The following is a 22,933-nucleotide window of genomic DNA, read 5'->3' on the forward strand; positions in this document are numbered from 1 at the left end:
ATTGATCGCAGGCCCTTTTGTTGTATTTATACACCGTGTGATTGATACTCTTAATTAAATAAAGCAACTTAATACTCCCATTAATACTTAAATGCATTAAACATATATCAAATGCTCCAAAGGGGACAAGCTTTTCAGCCTATACTCTGCTGTTAAGACACATCTGTATGTATTTATTGAAGAATAAAGGTAATAATATAATAAGATAAACAAAGAAGAGGAAAATGTTTGAATACTACTTATTTGTAACTGTATTTAAACTCTTTGTAATTATTTGATTTGATCTGTTTTTGTGCTGCCGTAACAGTATATAAATATGTAAAACACAGTTGGCTTAAAATTGTGGAACCGAGCACAATTATGTGGCTACACAGCCACACGTTGCTTTATCACACAGTAACATCATGTGATGTGATGATATGCGGCTGACAGTATTTATAGCAGGAGCAAGGGTGCTGTGACAAGTGAGGGCAGCTCCCTGAAGATTTAGCTGGGCTGTAGTAAAGTGCCCAGCGTGGGTGGATGAGTCGAAAAGGATGCGCACCGAATGCAAATCACATTACACAGAGTGCAAATTAAACGCCTACAAAGGTCACATCCACTTTCGGTCCCGTTTGAGAATAATCACCTGTTGTTGGTCACAAAGATTCACACTGTAATTCTCCTGATAAATAATCCTCTAGCAGCTCGACCAGCAGGTGGAGGCAGAGATGTTCTCGTGATGCCGGGATAGAGGGACACACATTACGAACATGGGAGTGTGTGTAATATAAACATGATGTAACATACTGTCCCTGGAGCTCAACGATAAGGGAAGGACATTTGTCTTCCTGGCTGCAAGAAAGCAGCGACATCGTGCTTTATGGCCTTTAATTTAGGTTAAACAGCAGCTCCTGACTGACAGAGAAACCGAGTGATAACGATGTAGGAGCCTGTGGTGCGGTTTAATGAATGCAGAGATTAAACATGTGTATGCGAAAAATATTCCCAGTTTTAAAGTCACAGCGCCGTCTCAGCTTCCTCCATAACGTCTGACTCTGCAGGTGTTTACGCTCCATTTTGAAATGCAGTTCTCCTTCATATATTAGTTTCTCTGCTGCGTTTTGAATGTCAGCTCGGTGCACATGAAAGCAGCCGTCAGCTCGTGTTACTCTGCAGCCGAAGATCGTCTTCACGATGAAAAGCATCACAGGGTGTGAAGGTGAGACAGAACTGAATCAGAGGATTAGTTCGTTTCCTTTTTTTGTTTTATTATCTATTTTAAGACTTGACAAATACAAAATTATGGATTTAAGCTTTTCTCCCAATACTAATTTCTATTTTTATACCAGTGATCTCCTTTTCCTCGGGTTAAAATCTACTATTTTTTTTTTTACAGCAGAAAAGAAGTGGTGGCATTTTCCTCTCGGGTAACGAGGAGGTCAGGGATTTCTGCAGCACTAAAAATTGAGTCTGCAGCTCGGTGCAACTTAAATGGGTAATAAAAAAACACTGAACTTTATAGTGGGATTGTCAAACAGTCTGTATTTATTGGATTGGTTGCATCTGGCCAACATCAAACACCCGCACGGCTCATATCGCCATTAATGGATCGAGTATTGGGCCAGATGCAACCAAACGCAGCCACACGTTTGGAGAATTTGCAGACCTGTGGGAAATGTTGGAGTCAGTGTCACATCTGTCTGCAGCACATTTAGCCATGTATGTATACAAATATTGTTTCCCATGGTGTTTAAAAGAAGAAGAAAAAAAAAGGACGTGCATCAATTAAACCCGATTTAGATCCCATTTGGAAGGAAGACCAATCCAGACCTGTTGAATCAACACACAGATGCATCTTTGTATTTATTTTTTTTTTACTGCCTCGTGTCGTTTTGTCGTCGACTGTTTCGCTTCTTGGAAAAATAACTGAGCGGATCAGAGCTTTGCTCGAGGATTAAAGAGATGCCACATTCCTGCGCCAGAAAAATGGCAATGGGAAAGACAAAAAAACAAACAAAACATGGATGTGATTGATGAAGCTGGTTGCTGTGAACCAGTTTAAAGAAACGGACATATTTTCCTCTATGAATTTACATTTCAGCTTCTGTGTGGATTGAAATGGAGGATATGTCACCTGCAACTCAACGGTTATAGTAAAATAACCCATTCAGGAAAACTTCGGTTGAAAAGAAAATCATAATCCAATCATGGACATGGTTTTCTTTAGATTGCCTCATTTTCCTGCTGATAAAAGGTATCTTCTCCTCTGTGAGTACATTAGTGTTCAGTATGTATGGTGTCACATTATTTCCGTTAACTGATCTCACAAATGACTCTCATGAGACGTATTCCCCCGAGCCTCCGTCCCTCAGCACCTCATTTGATTGCTGCAATCAAAGCAGCGGATCTTCACGACCTCCACCGGTCATGTGCGATATTTTTTCGAGTGCGGCTCTCGCAGTTGATTAAATCCTTCTGCCTTTGATTGTAATTCTGATACGTAACTCCGATCACTTGAGGGGAAATCATGCATCTGAAAGTTTTAAAGTCTGCGCCTGCTTGACATCCTGGCTTCAGAGAAGTGTTTTGCCTGTCGGGCACAAACTCTGGAGACGATGTCCCAAAGCCTCCTGTCATGTAGCATAGGTATTTTGGTGGCCATGGTAACCTTGTTGCCTGGAAGTGCCTGTACAACCCTGCAATAGATTTGACTTTCTTTGGTGAAGGAGGCAGAAATAAAAAAATTAAAAAAAAGAACAGGGTTGAAATGTTGTCAAGCTGCAGGGTGAAGTCAGGTCTCCTGTTGGTGAACATTATTAGATGTGGGAGCACTCAGGTTATATATAGAAATCCCAATTATAATCAAAGTAGCATGTTAGTCCCAAAAGATGCTGGGAATTGTTTGTGAGAAGTTATCAAAGCAGGATTTTTCAGCTGCAGGAAAAAAAAAACTTGTGACAGACTCCCCAAAAAAGCATTTTGGTGGGTTTCTACAGATTTATTGTTGGATAAGTGTCAACTCCACAGACGAATGCACATATGTCAACTGAGATGAGGTTCGTGGAGAACAGCTGGAAACGGCCAATCTGTATGAGACGCTGCTGTTATCGTCATCAGGAGGGGAGGAGTGATAACTACAAAAGCTCGACAGGAGGTTCAGGCCTGAAAAGGTTGCGTGAGGACACGTACTGTAAATACTCACTTCACTTTCTGATATGGATTTTATTGCTCCCGGTTACCACTGCAGCAGACCCCCCCTGTCCTTCATAATATTTCTACTGAGATTTTTTTTCTCCCTGAAGTAAAACAGAAAGAAACAACACCTGTTAGCCATGATAAATCTTGTAGCCGACAACGAGCAGTTTAGAATCGCTTCCCAAGCTCCAATGATTCACTCTGAGCAGCTCGTAACTGTTTACAAAAGTTTATTTTAAAACAGTTACTTCAGCTCTGACGCTCTGAAGTAGAAGCTGATAAGCAGAACTTTGGCTCTGCCTCAATTCGTGTTCTAATCATAGTAAAAGTGGTCGTAGCTTCCGGCACTGAAAAATTAGGCTGATGCAGAAGTGTCTTGAGCTGCAATACCACAGAGTGCCACTAGAGTTCGGCTCCAAAAAGCCTCCAAAGACTCCCATTCAGCTTCTGTCATGAAATTCTCGGTCAATAAAATGTCTCGAGTTATCTTCTTCTTATTTTTCTGGTGGTCCATCTGAAAAAAACATCCCGCCATTGATTAGATGTGAGGCCTCAAAAAGCTGTGTTTTTGGGGGCGTGCCTGTTTGATTGACAGGCCTGTGGTGCCGAGATCCATTTTGAAAGGATGAGCGATCCCTTCATTAGACGAGAGCTGAGGGAATAGATGCCGAGGCACCTTTTATTTCACTGTTTGGCTCCCTGCAGACGAGGGGCGGGAGATCACGTTCCCTTTTTTTAAAATTATTATTTCTTTATTTCTTATGTAACACACCTGACAGAGTGATAATTAATGAGACGAGAGCTCCGGCGGCGGGGTCCCCGAGGGCGCCGAATCCCTCCTCAGCGACGGGGGTTCACGTCCCCACGGCTGCTCGGCAGATTGGGATTCATCAACGCGCCGCTGCTTCTCCTCTTCTCACATCCATCTGCAAAGACTTTGTGTGCGGCGCTGACTATTATCAACTCATCAAATTCAGCAAATGAGTGGTTTTGTGAGCCCCACATCAGCGTGCGTTACATGAAGTCTGCATGAAGCCACACGAAAAAGCAAGCGGGATTCACATCGTTAACGTCACGTGACAACTGATTTACATACTGGGGCAAGATGCCGGCGACCGTCTCCGCCGACGACAGCGTTTCTACCCCGAGGCGGCCGAAGAGAGCCGTTCGGTGTCACGTGGACGGCGTCCCTCCTGCCTCCTAAGTGCAAGTTGTACCGACGAAGAAAAGAACACACCACAAACAGCTTTGTCCATTAGCCGGGCAGAACCTCCTGACATCCCATAATTATTCTCCGGTCGTCGGAAAGGCTAATAATAAAGCAGCGGCTGCCCTGCGGGAGAGCCAATTGAGATGTTGCGCTCAGATGTGGAGAGAAGCCACGGCAACGCCGAAGAGGCCGAGGGAGACGGACTACAAATGAGCTGCTGAGTGACAACTTTCCCTTGAAAGGGAGTTAACGCCGTTTAAGATGAAATGAGAGCAGAGGAGAAGAAGAAAACAAAACTAAGACGTGGGAACACTCCAGAGCACTCTGAGGTGGTGTCTATATTAGAAAGTAGTGCAGACCCACAGATCTTGACAGACAGCAACTAATTACACTTGAAAATTAATGAACAGCTGTCAACGTTGTCAGATTTGCTTTAGCCTCTTTTAGCTTTTCAGACAACTTCTGTTCAGTACGAACGACCCTCGAGAAGGTTCCTGAGGAAAATGACCCCCCCCCCCCCCCCACACACACACATCCAAATATGGTCACTTCCGGCTCCAAACCGCTCCGAGCTCGCAAAAATGTTCACAAACCAACGGGCGACATCACTGCTGGTGTGTGCTACAAAATCTCTGAGACAAAAATATATAAAAAAAAAAACATCCAAGGTTACAAACACCAGAATTTGCTTCCAAATGTGCGTCAACAAAATGCAGATATTCAGTAGGGGAGCAGCTGAGATGTTTCTGGAGATAAAAGCAAAAACTTCAGGATTTCACAGCTTGACAATTATTGAAAGAAATAACGAAGGTGACAACAGCTGTATGTGGGAAGATTCGTATGTTCAGGCACCATTTTGTTATGTATCTGTGAGCCATATCCAATGTTGTAAGGAACTGCACACAGGCATGAGACACGAGCCCTGACTGAAGCAACAAGAAACATATTTAGCTTGTTTGATTGGCACTCGCTGAGTGGTCACATCCAGACGACAGCATGAAGCCAGGAGCTGTTTGTTTGTTTGCAGGGGCCATTTACCATCCACCAATCCCTATGGACCGTCCACTAATCACTCATCCCGGTACCTAAACTTATTACCAGCGAAGCTCTCCGCGTTTTCGGATTCCTTCCATCGGCTGAAAATGCTTCGACGGTTAGTCACGAAGCCGTGATTCACGACTGAGCTATGATTCACCTCTCCCATTTTGTTCCTTTGCTGCACAGCAGACAATGTTCAGCACCTTTCCAGAGAGAGGACGTCACACCTCTATCGAGGCGACAAAGCATCGAAACTGAAGACACAACAGAAGAGATGGAAATAAAAGCACACAAAGGCTGCTGGGGACAGCTTGGTCAGTCACTGCGCTCCGTGATGAATGCCTGTCGTCCTGTTTTATCAACCCACAGGAAAAAAACAAACAAACACGATTTTCACATGTGACCACGTACACATGGTCCTGGAGCATCTTCATGGCGTAATGTGTGAAGCCCATGTAGATTCCCCTTTTTCCACACGTTATGTCACGTGTCCTCGTGAAGGTTTAGTAGCAGGTCGGACCCAAATGCACGGCGCACGGCTCCAAGTCAAAGAAAAGATTTACGACATCCTCAAAAGAACGTCAAGAAGCGAACCGGGCTGGCGCTAAGAAAACCAAACCAACGGACGCAGGTAGAAATTAACTGACGGAGAAACGAACTAAAATCAACAGAGGACCGGGGAACACGAGGGGAAACTTCACGCCGAACACAACGAACTGACACGATAGGACAGAGACTTTCAAAATAAAACAGGAAACGTGAGACTGAAAATAAAGAACAGAAGACAAGAGCATGACAAAAGTAACTTTTCAAACTAAAGCAGGACACAAACTGAAGTGCAGAACAGAAGACCGATGAACTCATACGAGATCATGACAGTCTTGTGTGGGAAACACGTGGTTTTTGCCTCTTTTTTTTTACCTTTTCCTTCAAATATGAGGCTTTAATTTAAATAGCAACTATATTAAAGTGACGAAAGCTTGTCCTGAAAAAAAAAATGCAACTTTAAACTGCCAATCCACTCGATCTGCTGTACGCTGCCACTCGCAGGGAGATCGAGAAAACAATCAGACCAAATACAGTCAACGCCGTAAAAGATCTGAATACTTCTTCCACTACTGCGACTGACTTTGACGTCTTTAACGCGCAACAGAAATGTCATGACAGTGTTGTTGTTTTTATCCCCAGAGGAACACGTGGGCCGTGTTTATTTGGCCAGAGCTGACGGAGTCGCTGACGAACTGAACAGATTTCTGGGACTAAAGCATCTGTTTTGCTTTATGTCGTGCCAGGTAGAGCTGCAGGGAAACCTAGCAACAGGCTCATCAACCAAAAAAAAAAAAACAACACACTCGCAGGTACGAACACACACACACACACACACACACACACACACACACACACACACACACGCACACACACGCATCCCTCGCAGCTCTCAGCGGGGCGGACGGGACGGCGCGCCACGTCATGCACCACGTTGACCTGAACGCGTTACACCCTGTTGATTCCAACACAAAAACCCACGTGAGCATATTTTTTTGGGCGATCGTTGGGATGTTTTCTGAATCGACCCAGTTTTCGGTGACATTGTGTGGGTTAAAGGAACGAGCGAGCACAAACTGTACCTAATCAAAAAAACAACAAAGGCGAATGATTCATCTGTTAACCTGTCCCTTTGTGCTTGTACTAAATTTGCTCCGTTCAAGAGCATCTTTTGTTTGTTTACGCTCCGAAGCGTTTAACGTTCTGTCCCCTGTTAAAAAAAAAAATTCAGGAGCTTTAGGAGGGTCAAGAACAATAAAACAGACTTTATAAATCCATCAATAAATAAAAAGACAACAGTCTCTGATGCACACGGCGCTCCAAAATGCTTTTCCCTTACAGCCATAGCAACAAAGTGTTTCTGCAGACGGTAAACCGAACAGCGAGAAGCGTCACTTCAATTACTCACATTTCATCCGTCGATAACCGTTTTAGGGGATAACGTGTTCTTCTGTAATGAAGAAATTATGACATGCAGATCCCAATAGAAGCAATAGAAAAACATGCATAAATAAAACATGACATTTTGGGATGTATTCATTTCAAATCTTCTTTTATGTAGTGAAATAAATGGCAATTTACCATATTCACCATGATGTCCTGATGTGACACACACACACACACACACACACACACACACACACATCTACAGTCCAGCCTGTCTGACATGTGCTCACACATTGATGTCTCGTCCTGTATACCGGCACTGAGTTGTCTTTCACCGAGGCTTGACTGAAGCTTCTCCTTCAACTAATACACGTGTCTTTCTAAACAAGTTGGATGTTTCCGAGTTCAAACTCACCTTAAAGCGAGTGCTTTGTGGACAAACGCATGAAAATCAAAAGGTACATTCAGTACTCGGTGCTATTTCCCACACGTTGTTCTATGTCTGCCTGTTTGCACTCAGTGTACTGATACCAGTATAGAACCGCCCACGTGTCACCGAGTAAATAATGGCATCGCACCAAAATCAGGAGTCAAAAACCTTCGATGTTGTCGCTGACGGTTGCCAGGAGGGAGTGGAGCTCAGTAAAGTGTGTCGAATTAATCATCAATCAGCTGTTATTAATCACCCCGATCACAAAGCAAATGTTGATTTAATTTCCCAAAGGTAGAAATTAAAGCGTATAGCGCAGCGAAGGATAACTATTAGGAACCTTAGCTCCTCCCGTGTGTCTTTATCGAGCAAAACCCAAACATGAAGATCTGATCAAAGAGAGCAAAAAAACCAAAAAAAAAACCACCTTTAATATGAAAACCAGTTGCAGATGAAACTGCGAGTGGGCGACGTGGAGAGGAGACTCTCGGTGCGGCATAAGCCTCATCCAATTCAATCAATTAGCCGTGGCCTAATATGCTACAAGTGGGTGAATACGATATCCCCACTCCACCGTGTGAATGGGCCACAAACCGAATCAGCCCGGCTTCCTCTCCGTCCTCCGCTGACGGATGAGATGTGGCGTGTTTCTGTCATAAATGTAATTATGTGTATATTGAGGCTCCGATTCCGCCCGGCTGCAGGAGATCACGATTACCGTCTCGTCTCGGAAAAATTCTCCTCCTTCAAAACAAGAGGCGCTACGTTTTCTTTATGTCCGTTTGCACTTGTGTGCACTGAAGTGGAATTACATTTCTGATGACAGCTATTATATTAACAGTTAGAAAAACACACTGTGTACAGACTGATGGATGAGGAGTAAGAAACACGGCTTAAAAGCTCCACTAATCAATAAAACCAAGGTGTAGGTTCAATAAAGAAGATCTGCTCCCTTTGTGTTCACTCCACCTCTTCACTCCATTGTGGGCGAACCTCAGGTTCCCACGCTGTCAAATCACTCACAATCTTGTCATTATACTTTCCCATTGATCTTTCCGCCCGCACTTTTCTCATCCCCGTACTTTAAATATTATCGTCATCTGTCATTCTGCTGAATACGCAACTCTCCTCATCCCCATCACCACCTCGCTTGTCCTGTTTTCCGGGAAGCCTCAACTGAAGTTTTAATCGTCTCCACTCCCCCTCAACCCAACCAGCCGAGGCAGATGACCGCCCACCTCTGAGCGTAGTTCTGTCAGACGTTTTATTTTGGTTTAAAGGCAGTTTTTCCTTTTCGCTTTCAGAGATTTTCTATCTGTTAAAAGGTGTTTTTTTTCCTTCCTGTTGTTAGAGGTTTTATTCCTGTTAAATAGGAGGATTTGTCTTCCCACTGTTTGGGGTATTGTTCGTGTTAAAAGATTGTTTTGTTTTTCTAGTTCCTGCTGTCAATCTCCTATAACATGATGCAATATTTTAGTTTAACTACCCACTTGAAATTAGCACAACCGCAAATATGCTGGTGATACTTTTATTTAAGTAAGATGTTGAAAGTAGTACTTTTACTAAAGTAAAGGACCTGAATACTTCACCAAATATGTAGTAATACGAGGTGTGTGCGTTACACTTTAAACTCTTTATAAAAGATTTCATAACATGGTGTCTTTACTGTACATGGATAGAAAGTAATAAGTAGCTTTAACTTGCTTTATCCCTATAAGTCCAAGGCTTTAAAAAATAAAAAATAAATAATAATTCCACCTGAAAAAACATCCCCTAATTGAGTCAGGAACAGCTCCGCAACTGCAAGGCCAATAAAGAATAAGCTTCAGTCGGCTCCACGGATAAGAGATGCTCAGGGAGAGGTTTGAAAACACAATACGTCTCCGTGTCCTCGTCACCAGGTCAGAGCAACATTTGAAAAACTCCCACAGAGAAGTGTCGTGAAATATCGCTAGAAATATCTCACATCCTCCAGAGCTGAAATCGACTCATAGTCTCACAGGTGAGAAAACAGAACAAACAGAGCCGCAGTAAGAGGGTTCAGTTTGAATATGAAGTGTTGATAGTTGTTGACAAAATCCCCAGATTAAAACAATTGGTTAAGCGTGGGCATCCCTCCGAGTTCCTGCCGTAGTAATCCTGTTATAAATCTCCCGCTGGCTATAAGCTGCAGCAGAATGACTGAGAGGATAAACCCATGTTTACAGTAAACAACCACCTCTGCTTTCCATTGTGGTTTCATTACATAACTACTACAGGGAGCTAATATTGTGCTTTGACAGTATAAAATATGTTTCCTCTGCAATGCCCTGAAACCAAAATCTTAAAAACATTAAAGGTAGAGTGGCTAGTTTACTGCTTTTAAAATTATGGGTATGGTGGATCTTTGAGATTTTATCTTTAAATCTCAATTCTGACACAGGGCACCTGCTAAAAAAACGCAACCTCAGGATCAGGTCATAAAGAAGGTTCCTGAACTCCAACATATCACTTAATATTGAGCTTCAGTGGTCCCGGTTTACCAGAGATTAATCACCAATGATGTTTGAATCCAGGAGGTGACAAACTTATTACCAACCCTAACCAAGGTTGTCATTTGTCCTAACCCCAACCATGTTTTGTTTTTGTATCTAACCCCAACCAAGTGTGTTTCTTGTAAATCACATGCTTGAAATCATAACAGTGGGATTCATTTTCCTATTAATCGCTAGAGGCCAAGGCGTGTAATGGACACGCCTAGATGTCACCAAGCGTAGCTATCTCACGTTTTGCTGAGACTCGGTTGGTCCAATGTGCCCAGTTAGTAGTCCAGCTTTGGCTGCTTCCAACTTTACAAAACAAAAAAAACGACTACAAAAACCAACAGGTACAGAATGCAAATGCCAAAAAAAGTCCCCATAAAACGTATTTTAAAAACCCTTATCATTCAACATATTCAAATAATTTCAAGTCCAAAACACAAGAGAAACTGCTATAAACACAATTTGTTCTACGGATGTAATGTTAAGTGTTTATTATCTGAAGAAAATCCTACAGGATGAGGCTTTAATGATGATGAGAAAAACTCTCATCAGGAGTTCGATGAATTTGAAGCCAAATGAGACAACAGAGTTTAGAGAAAATCATCGTCAGTCAAAAGCTGTCAGGTCGTCCCACGCCGATGGGAACGTTCTGGAAAATTCTGCCAAACACAGAGAAGCTGTTTCAACAAAGAGGAACTGCAGCCGAGATAAAACTACCAAATAAGGATGTGAGAAATATTTATTTAGATTATATCGGGGGGGTTAACAAATGCTCCCACTGTAAGACCTGTTTAATGAACATCCTGCACATCCCACATGTTGTTTTTCTTATTTTTGCTATTTAAAATAGTTTTGCTCTTGTTTTTTGATTCCCCTTCATCTGTTCCTTTATCCACACGACTTTTTTCTGACTGTATCCCGCAGCGATTTGATTTCCTCTGTGAGACCAATACAAATCTGATACCTACAGGCTTCTCCTGAAAATATAATGCCGCAATAAATGATTTTTTCTTTTTTTTTTTTAATTACTTTTTATTTGAACAGCCCGAACTCCTCAGGAAACCTCGGCTGGCGGTGCTGGATCGGAGCCGAGAAAAAGATCAACCGTCGGAGGTGTTTGACGCTATAAATATAGCAAGACAAAAAAAACACACAAAAAACACACAAAAATCCCACCTGACGAAAACGGGGTCAGGCGAAGTTTGGAGAGGTTGTTCAGGTTCGTCTGCTGCACCAGAATAATGATGGTTTATATCAAAGGATTAGATGTTTTGAGGGGGGGGACGTCAATCTTCTGCCAGATAGCGCACTGCGAAAGGTCCAATCCCTGCCCGCTCTCATTAAATAATTATGAGAGAGTAAATTATTAATTTGTTTCGATTTAGATGAAAAGTTGAGAAAAACAGAAGCGGAAGAGTGCGAGTAAAATATTCATTCCGTCTTGCGTTTCACATAAAAAAAATTATCCCGAGTGTGTTTGTGTGAGAAAAAAAAAAAAAAGGTCAAGGTTTGTAACCAGTCACCTTATGTTATGCAAAGATTTATCAAAAAGCGGCGAAACCTTGTGAAACGCCGGACGCAGCAGAAAGGTCAACGAACGTCTAGACAGCTCACTCCCGCTTCAGTAACCGCTGTGTTGAAAGAAACGCTGCGCGAGTCCTGCTGTTATATTTCTGTAAAGTTATTAGCCCTTCCCTTTCAAAGGAGTTGTTTCACCCTGAGCGGGTGGGAAGTCCTCCTTTCAAGCTTTCAAAGAGGACGGGAGAGGTAATCTATAACCTTAACAGTGCAAAACGTTAAAATTCCCTCTCGCGGAGTAACACCCGGCGCTCTGAGGGCGGTGAGATAAAAGTCTCTGTGGAGTGTAATTCAAAGATTGTGTATAAAAATGGACGGGGTTTCCAGGTTGATGATGCGAAAATAGCTTGAACTGCAAATACCGCCGAGGGCCACTAGGGGGTTGGCTTCAAAAAGCCTCCCAACTCCAACAGACTCCCGTTCAACTTCTCTCATGAAATACGGTCAATCATTTTTTTTCCCCTGAAGTCTGAAAATATTTCCATCATTAATTAAATATTAGGCCTCAAAAATTTGTATTTTTGGAGTCGTCTCTGTTTGATTGACAGGCCTGTTGTGGTGCAAAACCTCAGCAGATAGAGCCAAAAGTATCTGCATGAAAACTTTGAAAATCTCTGCAATCGGGACAGAAGGTCTGAATTTGCATCTTTTGCTGACTTTAAACAAGACTTGCGCTTCCTGATCCTCACAGATCACAATTCATCATCATCATCATCATCATATATTTTGAATGGTAACAGCCAGCGACGAATGTTTCACTGGTATTTGCAGCTCGTGACTCCAAACGGAAGACAAACTGGTCGAAAATGTTTCGAACTCAGAGCTCTCCAGTCCGCCAAGTTCCTGATTCTTAACTCGCACTGTGACGTTTCTGGTATCGATGGACCCTTTCATTGTATATTAATAGCCGGCAGCGGCGGGGTCTGACACGGAGCGGGGGTCAGCAGCACTTCCACGCCGTATTGCTTGAAAGGACCAGCAGCTCAGCGGCAGCCTGTCAATAGCTGCTGAAGTTCCCTTTGGCTTTTCCTTTTATAGCAGCTCGGGACTCAAACAGAAAATCACAATCACGGTGAGCAGAGGTCTCACAGTTTATACATTATGAAACAGTTTTAATACAATTCTACAGATGAGATATATTTGTATATTGATACGGTCCTGATCGATGACTTCAGTTGGCACTTATATTACATGTTTTGCTGTTTGCTCCAGGCTGCTGTCAATCATCTCCCCAGATGTTACAGAAGCTGTCACCGCTGAAAGCCGGATGGATTTGGTGTTCCTCGTCAGCCCACAGCCTGTTATGACACCGAGCTGACAATTGCAGGGGTCAGCGATCAAGCCATCGAGGTAGTTTGTCACGTCGGAGCGTGCGAGTGCAAAACGCATTTTGACGTGAAAATATGACAACTTTATGTTTTCAAGTTGTCTTTCTGTCCCGCTCTCGTGAACACGATATCTCAGGAACGCCTCGAGGGAATTCTCTCAAATTTGGCGCAAACGTTTACTCCGAGGATGAACCGATTAGAAGTGGGGCGGTCAAAGGTCACTGTGACATCACAAAAACACGTTTGTGGCCAAAACTTAAGAATTAATTCACTAATTACGACGAAATTACTCACAAATGTCTACTTAGGATAAAATGATGGCGTGATCACATTTTTCAGATCCAAAAGATCAAAGGTCAACTTCACTGCAGAAACACTTTTCTGCCTGTTGGTCAACACCATAACTCGGGAATGGAGCGGGAGACTGTGACCATATTTCACATTTAGTCAGATACCGAATTGATGACACTTTATCGTCAGGTTTCCAATCTGAATGTAAAGATCTGTCCTGTCGGGTTGAAGATTTGTGTGAAGCAACTACGTTGTAGTAGAATCTTTGCAGCAACATCCATAGTTGATGCTTTTTCTTCTGTCAGTCAGCTTCATTGGGGAAATGTGAACACATACAGATTCCTTCAAAGTCTTCATGTTAAACATCTAAACTGTAATTTGACAGGTTTGCGGACAACTGTGAGGCAGTAATGCTGGTTTTAGTGTTTCTACCGTCTGTCTGCTTGGAGCACACAATGCTACCGATTCATAAGAACAGAGGACGATTTCTAAAGATCATCACTCCCCCCATTGATACTTTCAGTCTGTGTGTGTGTGTGTGTGTGTGTGTGTGTGTGTGTGTGTGTGTGTGTGTGTGTGTGCGTGTGTGTGCGTGTGGTGAGGGAGTCCTAACGGAAAAGCATCAACCTGTACTTTGATACCCGGGACACTCTGCAGACACCTTTTAAAGTTCAGCTCTGGCATGCCATTTCCTGATGTCTGGTACACACACACAAACACACACACACACACACACACCTGACATCAGTGAGCTACAAACACTCACACAAATACACACTCAGCTACACACCGAAGTGAAGAAACATTGTGACTCGCAAGCTTCGATCCGCGGACTATTTTGGATTCTGCGGCGCTCCCTCTCCGGTCTTTGTCCCACCTCTGAGGATTTCAGTGTTTTCAGCCGCTTGTTCTATAATTTGAACACACAGACAAAGACACACACGGTCACCGACTATATATGACGGATTAGGGTTTGTCAAAAAACATTGTGTTTCCGGCATATACACGAGTGACTTCCTGATCTGGATTTTTACGTCTACGTTTCAACAGCAGTTACAAAAAGGTGTTTCTTTCAGCAACACTTTTGGTTTGATACATGTGACATCCCTCAGGTGATGTAACTGCAGGGAGGAGGTCGGGGTTGATTTGAGGTCAACAAACCACTGGACACACCGCGATCTAACAAAATAGATTTATTCTTCAGCTCTGATTTTGGAAACTATCTCCCTGGTCTCTTTGTTTCCTTCCAGATTGTCTACCTCCTGTGTACATTTTCAGTCCTTCGTTTTTGGCTTTTTCTTTTTCTTTCGGTTTCTGTATTTTTGCCATCTTCTGGCCGAGATTTGTGTGCAGGTTTCAAACTGATCTGGTGTCAGTCAGCGCATCCGAATCATTACAGCGTTGCATTAAAAACCACGTGTTTCATTCTAGAAGGAAAGGACCAGCGATTACATCATGTCGTTTGATTTATGGTACTTGTCTGTAGTCTCACTGATACAAGATAAAGGTAAAATATAAAAAATAAAGTATTATATCAAATACTACAAACAAAACGATATAACCTTCAGAACAGTTACTAAATCCAGAACTGAGTATAAACTATTTGCTGGGGAAGGTTGTGTGATGTAATCAAAAGCTCCAGAACGGCTATTAAATGGACCATGTGATGAGATTATTTTGTCAACTGACAATTTAGTCAAGCTTAAGGAAATAAAAACAAAAAAACCAACTGCTATGTTGACTGCTTGTTTGGAGACAAGATGTGAACAGCAGTCTCTGCTATCAAAGTCACTTTTGAAGGCTCAACAACACCTTGATAAGGAGGTTTTCTGCACGATAGTAATAATATATTCATACAACTCTTACAGGTCCCCAGTCTTTAAGAAAATGATGTCATCATACTGCAAACAGGTTTAAGAGACTCTCGAACCAAGCCAGCAATGATGCGCATTCGATTATTAACATCCCTATTAAAAGTTTGAGAAATAAAGGTTTGATTGGTGTCAGCTTCAGTTTTATATCACAAATTTTTTTAAAAAAATATGTATTTGTGCGACATGTTATACCGGACCACCCCCAGCTGGTTCTCCGTTTTCTTTCCCCGCGCTGTCTGTGCATTCATTTGCTTAATTTGCATGTGTTCGCATTGCAGAAAACTCAGGGACACAAATACAGGTTTACATCTCACCTCGGGGAAGATGTCTCAGACACGCCGCCGCGGATACGTACGCCTCGCTTCCTTTAATGGGATCCTGCAGGAGCCGTGCACGTAAACAGTTATATTTCAGCTTGCTTGCAATTACCCCTTAACCCTGCATGAAGTAATGACTTCCCAGGCCGCTTGTAATTTCTAAAGCTTCTTCATTAGCGTTCATACGTAAACGGCAAATCGTGACGGTCTTGGCTGTTGCTGGAAAAAGGCGCCTCTTGTTTGCTGACATTGACGTGCGGAGGAAGGGCAGAGGGATGGCAGCGGGTAGCGTCGGCTGCGGGTCACCGGCACGACTCGGCTCATTATTCCGGCTTCGGCACCACACGGCGAGCGGCGCGCCTCACAGACACCTTGATGGGCTTGACAACCGGCCTCGTGTCCGTCAAAAAAAAAAAAAAAAAAGGTTCGGGCGGTGGAGGCGGTAATAGGTTTGGGAAGGACAAAAAGGGGAAGTGGACCGACATCCAGTAATTGTAGATGCAGTGTGCTCACACCTGCTGGCAGCAGTCGGTGATTTGTTTAAGGGTCCAGCTGGCAGGAGACAACAAAGGAGAGGATGCGGCCCTTCTGCCACCTTTTGTCTCACACTCAAAATAAAAGTTTTATCATCTAATCACTTAAAGGACAGTAAGGGAGGGGAGGGGGGGGTGACTCAACTATACTGTGTAGTTTTGTGCTTTCTTTTGCAGACAGACTGACTCTGGAGCTGCAGGTTTCTGGCCCCACCAACAGTTTGTTGCCTTGGCTCTCTATGCTGTTCTTTTCTCTCCCTGTCCTTCCCTCATCCCATTTGGCGGAGGCAGATGGCTGCCCAACCTCTGAAACCTGCTTCTGTCTGCGGGTTTTTCTTCCTGTTTTTTTTTTTTTTTTTTCCCGTCGAAGGTTTTTCTTCATCTGAGGTTTTTCTGAGTGTTGACGATCTCTTACAGCAAGATTAGCTAGTTTGTTGCGTTGCTGTCTTTTTTGTATTTTGTATTTTTATTTTTAACTGCATCTCACATTTGCCACTTCATTCATGCTCCGTCACACACCATCCATTCTGATCATTTGTAAATACACTTTAATACATTTCAGTTTATTATTGCAGATTTGGCGTAACTCTCCCTCCTTTGCTGCGGCCCACGGGTCGGTCGTAACACTGCTAAAGGGGAGGTTTTTTTTCCCATCTCGAAAGTGCTGAATTGGCGGTTTCTCTCTAAAATGTTGTGCGGTTCTTTGGTAGAACTTTACTTTACATTAAGTGTCTTGAAATCACTTGTGTTGTGATTTAAAGCTATATAAAGCAAATTGAATTGGATTTTTGTTTAACATGCAAACATACAAAAAAGACGCACACAAATCTTGTTGCTCTAAAAACTGATGAAAGATGCCTGGTTGTTTTCTTTGTTTTTAGACTCGACACTCAAAAGGGTACTAAAAGGTCAGTGATGAAGCCAAAGGGAAGAAGAAACTCTTTAAAATGTTGAAATATGCATTCTTTCAGCTCGACTTAAACATGAATAGGTGTGCAAAATGACTATAATGACATTTGGAGGGTTCCCTTAAGTATAATTCTCTTTAATAAATGTTGAATTTGTCTTCAATGGGATCATAAAAATGTAAATCTGCAGTTTTATTTAAAAAAAAAAAAAAAAAAAAAAGTAGTACTAAACAGTTATTTTCCAGGACCAAAGAAACACACATTAAACAGAGTACAATGCACATGGGTACAGTGAGAGCTCGTCTACCCAGCGAGCAATTTCGATTTTTGAGAAAAGAGAAGTCTCGCGGAAACGCTGTTCATTCCCCGTCTTTCTTTGCCGACTTTGTCACAGTGAAACGGTCTGCAAACCGTGAATGTTCCCGACACAAGAACAGGAATGTTAAAACCTTTCAGTCACTGCTCACTTCAAAAGATTTGCACTGTGACTCCTGAGTCAGCCAGTGTTTAATGGAATTCACGGACTCTCATTGGAGAGCACTCCAACTCCCTCAAAATGTCCTGCTCACCTACGATTTTTAACTCCTGCGAAGGTGATAAGTTCTGCCCTTCAATCACGAGAGGCATGTGGGTTTTAAATGGTTATATGATTAATAAAAATGGGACCATGTCCACCATTTCATTTCCACCGTTTCTTTTCTAACCTGATAGGCATTTTGAAATATTTTCAAGCTAAAATGCCCAAATTTATTTGAACTAGTTTTCAGAGCAGAGATGAATTAATTTAATTATTTTCATTGTGGCGTAGTAGTAAATGCAATAAACAAATATCCAAGAATGTTAATGAGCCCTGTTTTATTTTATTCAAAAATATACTTGGCAGGTGATTGGACGAACCATCTGTCCATCACAGTTTAAGTTTAATTGTTGTTTTAGAACGAAAAGTCGCTTCTCGTTGTCGTCACGTCTAAACCACGCCCACAGCTGCATGTCGCTCCTCATCGGACGCTGATTGGCCCCGAACAATCGCCGACTCGGCCAAAAGCGCAAAACCTGATGCCTGACGAGATGGATTCTCGCATGATTTTCTGTTTCCAGCCGCCTCACGAGGTAAGTTTCACTTCCATCCAAACAGCCACACCTCTATACATACAACTTCTTACTTCCTGCATTGTTACTAAATATTGGCAGACTTCTCCTGTATAGATGTAATTCCCAGACAGACTGACGGTTGCTCACAAAATATATTGAATTATAAATATATTTTACGTTGACATGTGCATCAGCTTGCTAAATTCGGAGGATTCTTTTATTTATATAAAAAAATAGATCAACGAGAAAACCAGAAACACGAAAGAACGACAACATCATTGAAGAAGACCACTGACGAAATGAATAGTTCTTGCAAATTAGTGTCTTCTGTCTGGCTTCTGTGACAGCCAGACAATAGACAAAAATTACTCTGCTAGAGGGATGATTCTAGGTCCGTGAGCACGAATGCGACATAAAAAAGAAAAAAGAAAAAAGTGGAGGGCCAAGAATCTAATCAGCGATGCCATCAAGAGGGACAAGCAGGATGGCTCTGCCGCTAACAAATGGGATTCTGGCTGTGATCAAATGAGCAGTCCATTATTTCTATGAGAGCGGGTGGCACTTACATGAATCAGTGTTCACTCTGCCGAACAACAAGCTCAGCAAACGATGGCACGAAAACTCTAATATGCATCTAAAAAAGACTATATTTGCCCCCCACACGTTGGTATGAATTGAACTTTAATATTTTCTAAATTACATATGCAGGTATTTCTCATCATAAAGAGGTGATAATGTTTTAAAAAAAAATGTTTTACAGTCATTTGAGAAAATTTGTGGCAGCAGTCTGTAATCTGACTGGTGTTATTTTTATGTTTATGTATGTTCAAAAATGGTTTAATGTCACATCTGTGGGATTACGAGCTCAAGCTCTGGCAAATATTTTTCTACAGAAAGTCTTGTTTATGTCTTATAAGATTATTCATCTCCTATATATCTCAAAAACGACTGAATGGATTACCAAGACAAGTGTAGCCTCCAGAGGATGAATCCTAAAACTTTTAAACCTTTAAAGATGATTTTTTTTTTTCTTCAGCGTCCCAGAAAATGTTTCACCTGACAGATTGACGCTAATCTGACTCCCAGAAGATAAATCCTACTGGCTTTGCTGAATTTCTGACTTCTCACAGATGAAACTTTTTACTATCGAGTGAGATATTTCAAATTCTACAAAATGGATTCAAAACTTCATAGTCCCCCAGAGAATGAATCTTAAAACCTTTGTTGATTTTTACTTCCTGTGGGTCAAAACTGCTAAAGATAAAGTTTGTGGTAGTTTGGACAGAAATCCAAGAAATTGGTAAAAAGTAGAATAATAGAAATAATTTATGCACACGACAGTCTGGTGAACTCAACAGGTAAAATATTCTACTCCAAGGTTGCTATTAATGGTTCAAATAAAATTAGAATAATTTACAAATATTTTGTTTCGGTTTTTTCCATTTGTTTTTAAGTCTTTAACATATACTGCTCAATCACACGTAAATTATCATCATCTTTAGTTGTTATTCCTTAAAACAAAGATGACTACGCTCACAGAGAAAATCCCTCCTGTCACCACCAACTACGGTCACCTCAGAGCAAACCAGACCGGCACTGTGGACATAAATTATCTAAGTGACGTGAGACAATCACAGCAGAGAACGACTGGCTTTGCTGGTGACTTTCCAGTGCAGATATTTCCCCCTGGTTTCCAGTGTCCCCACATCCCCCCCTGGTTTCCAGTGTCCCCACATCTCCTCCTGGTTTCCGGTGTCCCCACATCTCCTCCTGGTTTCCAGCGTCCCCACATCTCCTCCTGGTTTCCAGCGTCCCCACATCTCCCCCCAGTTTCCAGCGTCCCCACATCTCCCCCCCTGGTTTCCAGTGTCCCCACATCTCCTCCTGGTTTCCAGTGTCCCCACATCTCCTCCTGGTTTCCGGTGTCCCCACATCTCCTCCTGGTTTCCAGCGTCCCCACATCTCCCCCCAGTTTCCAGCGTCCCCACATCTCCCCCCCTGGTTTCCAGTGTCCCCACATCTCCTCCTGGTTTCCAGTGTCCCCACATCTCCTCCTGGTTTCCGGTGTCCCCACATCTCCCCCCAGTTTCCAGCGTCCCCACATCTCCCCCCCTGGTTTCCAGTGTCCCCACATCTCCCCCTGGTTTCCAGCGTCCCCACATCTCCCCCCCTGGTTTCCAGTGTCCCCACATCTCCCCCTGGTTTGCAGTGTCCCCACATCTCCTGACCCTGTCACTACCGATTCCCGGCATTCGCAATTACGCCTTGTTTACTGCTGTCGTCCCCTTCAGCTGCGGCAAGACGCTTATGTAACACAGCATACGATGCATGATCATCTGCACGGCTATCTGCCTGCCACGAATCTATTTGCCCCACCGCTTCTCGTCTCGCCCTTTCCAAATAACCGCAATCCTGCTTCCTCGCTTTATCTCTCCGACATGCGTCCTCCGTGTTCCCTGCCTTAACGGGTGAACGCCGGGACTTCCTTTTGTGGGTTACTAACGAGTTGGGATGCTGCTCTGCCCACAAACCAAAACACGGCCTGAGTCTGAAGCTTATTCCTCGTGAAATATGGCGCTCAAAGACAAAACGTAGTGAAGTGACTGCACGGTGCTTTTAGGTTTGAACTGTTTTGTAACAGCAAATGTGTGCACAAGCAGGTTTGTTTTTTTCGTGTGTCCTTATATGCAAATTCTGTCACAATTTTTACATAAAATCGCTCAAAAAGGATCAAAACAACACGTTTCGACTCCCATCCTGTTTTCGCTTCACTGCACAAGAGGGGAGGGAAATCTATTAACCTTTCAGGCAGCAGGAGAACTACCCAGCTGGCCGGAAGGGGAGCAAATGCATCTGTATTTAAAGGTGAGGGGAGATGTGGAGTAATGAAGCAGAGATACAGGGGGGGGTTTGATATCTAGGAAACATGAATACACAAATCGCTGTTCATGTTCTTCTTCTTATGTAATCTCACCAAGCAGTTTATTTCACCTCCGGTGGGGGAAGAGGATCTCTCCTGTGTGCCTTCCACCTTCACATGTTCAACTCCTACATTTTTTTTTTCAGTCATTTTAAGGCCGTTAAATTTGCAGATGATGCAGCTTTAAGTGTTTTTGAATATTAAGGCAGTTGAATAGCATTTAGGAGAGAGTTTTATGGCTTTGAGGAAATGCTGCATTCTCAAGAAATTACAGTTGGATCAGGTGGATGGTTTTGGGTGAATTTAGAGACACACACTTTCAGTTTACTTGGAGGGATAACTTTTCTTCTCTTTCCTCAATGAGATTCAAAATCTGAAGGAATTAAATAGAATAAAAATGAAATCAAAAAAGTGTGCATTCACCAAGACTTTCTTAGGTTTTCAATGAAATTAAGAAAGAAAAAAGCTGTGGCGCACCATCACAAAAACATGGGGTCGTTTTTTTTAAACTAATATCAAAATATATTGGTAATGTGATAAAATAAGTTGGAGGCATGGACTGTATATCAAAAGAAATATAGACTCCGGGGTGTGAAAAGTGAAGCCAATGAGCCTTGAAGTACAATACCACTGAGGGCCACTAGGGGCTGTCTCCAAAAGAAATCTCTGGCTCCATAGACTCCCATTCAAAAAGCGTCAGCTTCTCTCATGAAATACAAAGTCAATAAATGTTTTCTACAAGTTGTTATGGTGTCATTAGCTACATACACCCCTGCTGATCAGTGTTGTGTTGGTCCTCTTGAAAATAAGGTCATCATTATTTAGATATTAGGCCTGAAAGAGAGGTATGTTTGAGGTGTGTCAGGTTTGATTGACAGGCCTTGGGGTGCAGTCAAGTCAGGAAGAAAATTCGAGTTGGCTAAAAAAATCCATGATGAAGTGGCTGGAGCTGCTTTTAATAGCATGCTGAGCTTCTTTTTTTTTTTTTTGCGTTGAGGTGAGAAATCCTGAAAAGCTACTGTGATGCTGCAAAAGGCTTGAAAACGTGAGGATGTCTAAGATTAAAATCTTGACCACTATCATGTCACCAATGTTTCGCTGATAAACAATGCCACACCTCTTGTCTCTTCAACATCTACGGTGTCCCCATGGCAGTATTTGACATTTGATGTAATAACTTAATGAGCCGTATTCATCTGTTTAAACCGCCTGTGAAAAATAAATTGTATCCGCGGTAATTTATGTATTTATTCAGTCTAACTTGCCTCTTTATATATCGATATAGTTATTATTGGAATCACTGTGGCATTTTAACTCTACTTTGCACATACTTTTATAATGTATTTACATATATTAAGTGTCTGAGTTGGATTTTTATTGTGTGAATTTCTTTTTTATTATTCAAAATTCAAAACAACTGTGAATATAAAATGTAGCTGTTCCTTCCTACAGGTTTGTCCTAATTAACAGCTGCCAGCACACAGCTGGTGTACACAACACAAAGCAATAACAAAGCAATAACTTGTGAGTTATACTGCGCTAATTACCAGGACCGCAGCTATTTATCGCAGGCACGGAGCACAAATATATAATTTGCCAATATGAACAAAATCAGTTATGGACACATATGGATTCAAAGAAGTAAATACACAGCTGAGAACATCTTCTCAAACCTGCCGGTCTGTTGCAACCCATGCTGTCAAAATTACAGCCTCCAGATAATGAAAACGTAACATAAATTCAGGACAATTTAGGAAAACATGTCAGCATGTGGCAACAATCA

Source organism: Embiotoca jacksoni, unplaced genomic scaffold (genome assembly GCF_022577435.1).
Source record: "Embiotoca jacksoni isolate LCO1_2020_lvr unplaced genomic scaffold, fEmbJac1.0.p SCAF_86, whole genome shotgun sequence".
Classification (NCBI taxonomy): Eukaryota; Metazoa; Chordata; class Actinopteri; family Embiotocidae; genus Embiotoca; species Embiotoca jacksoni.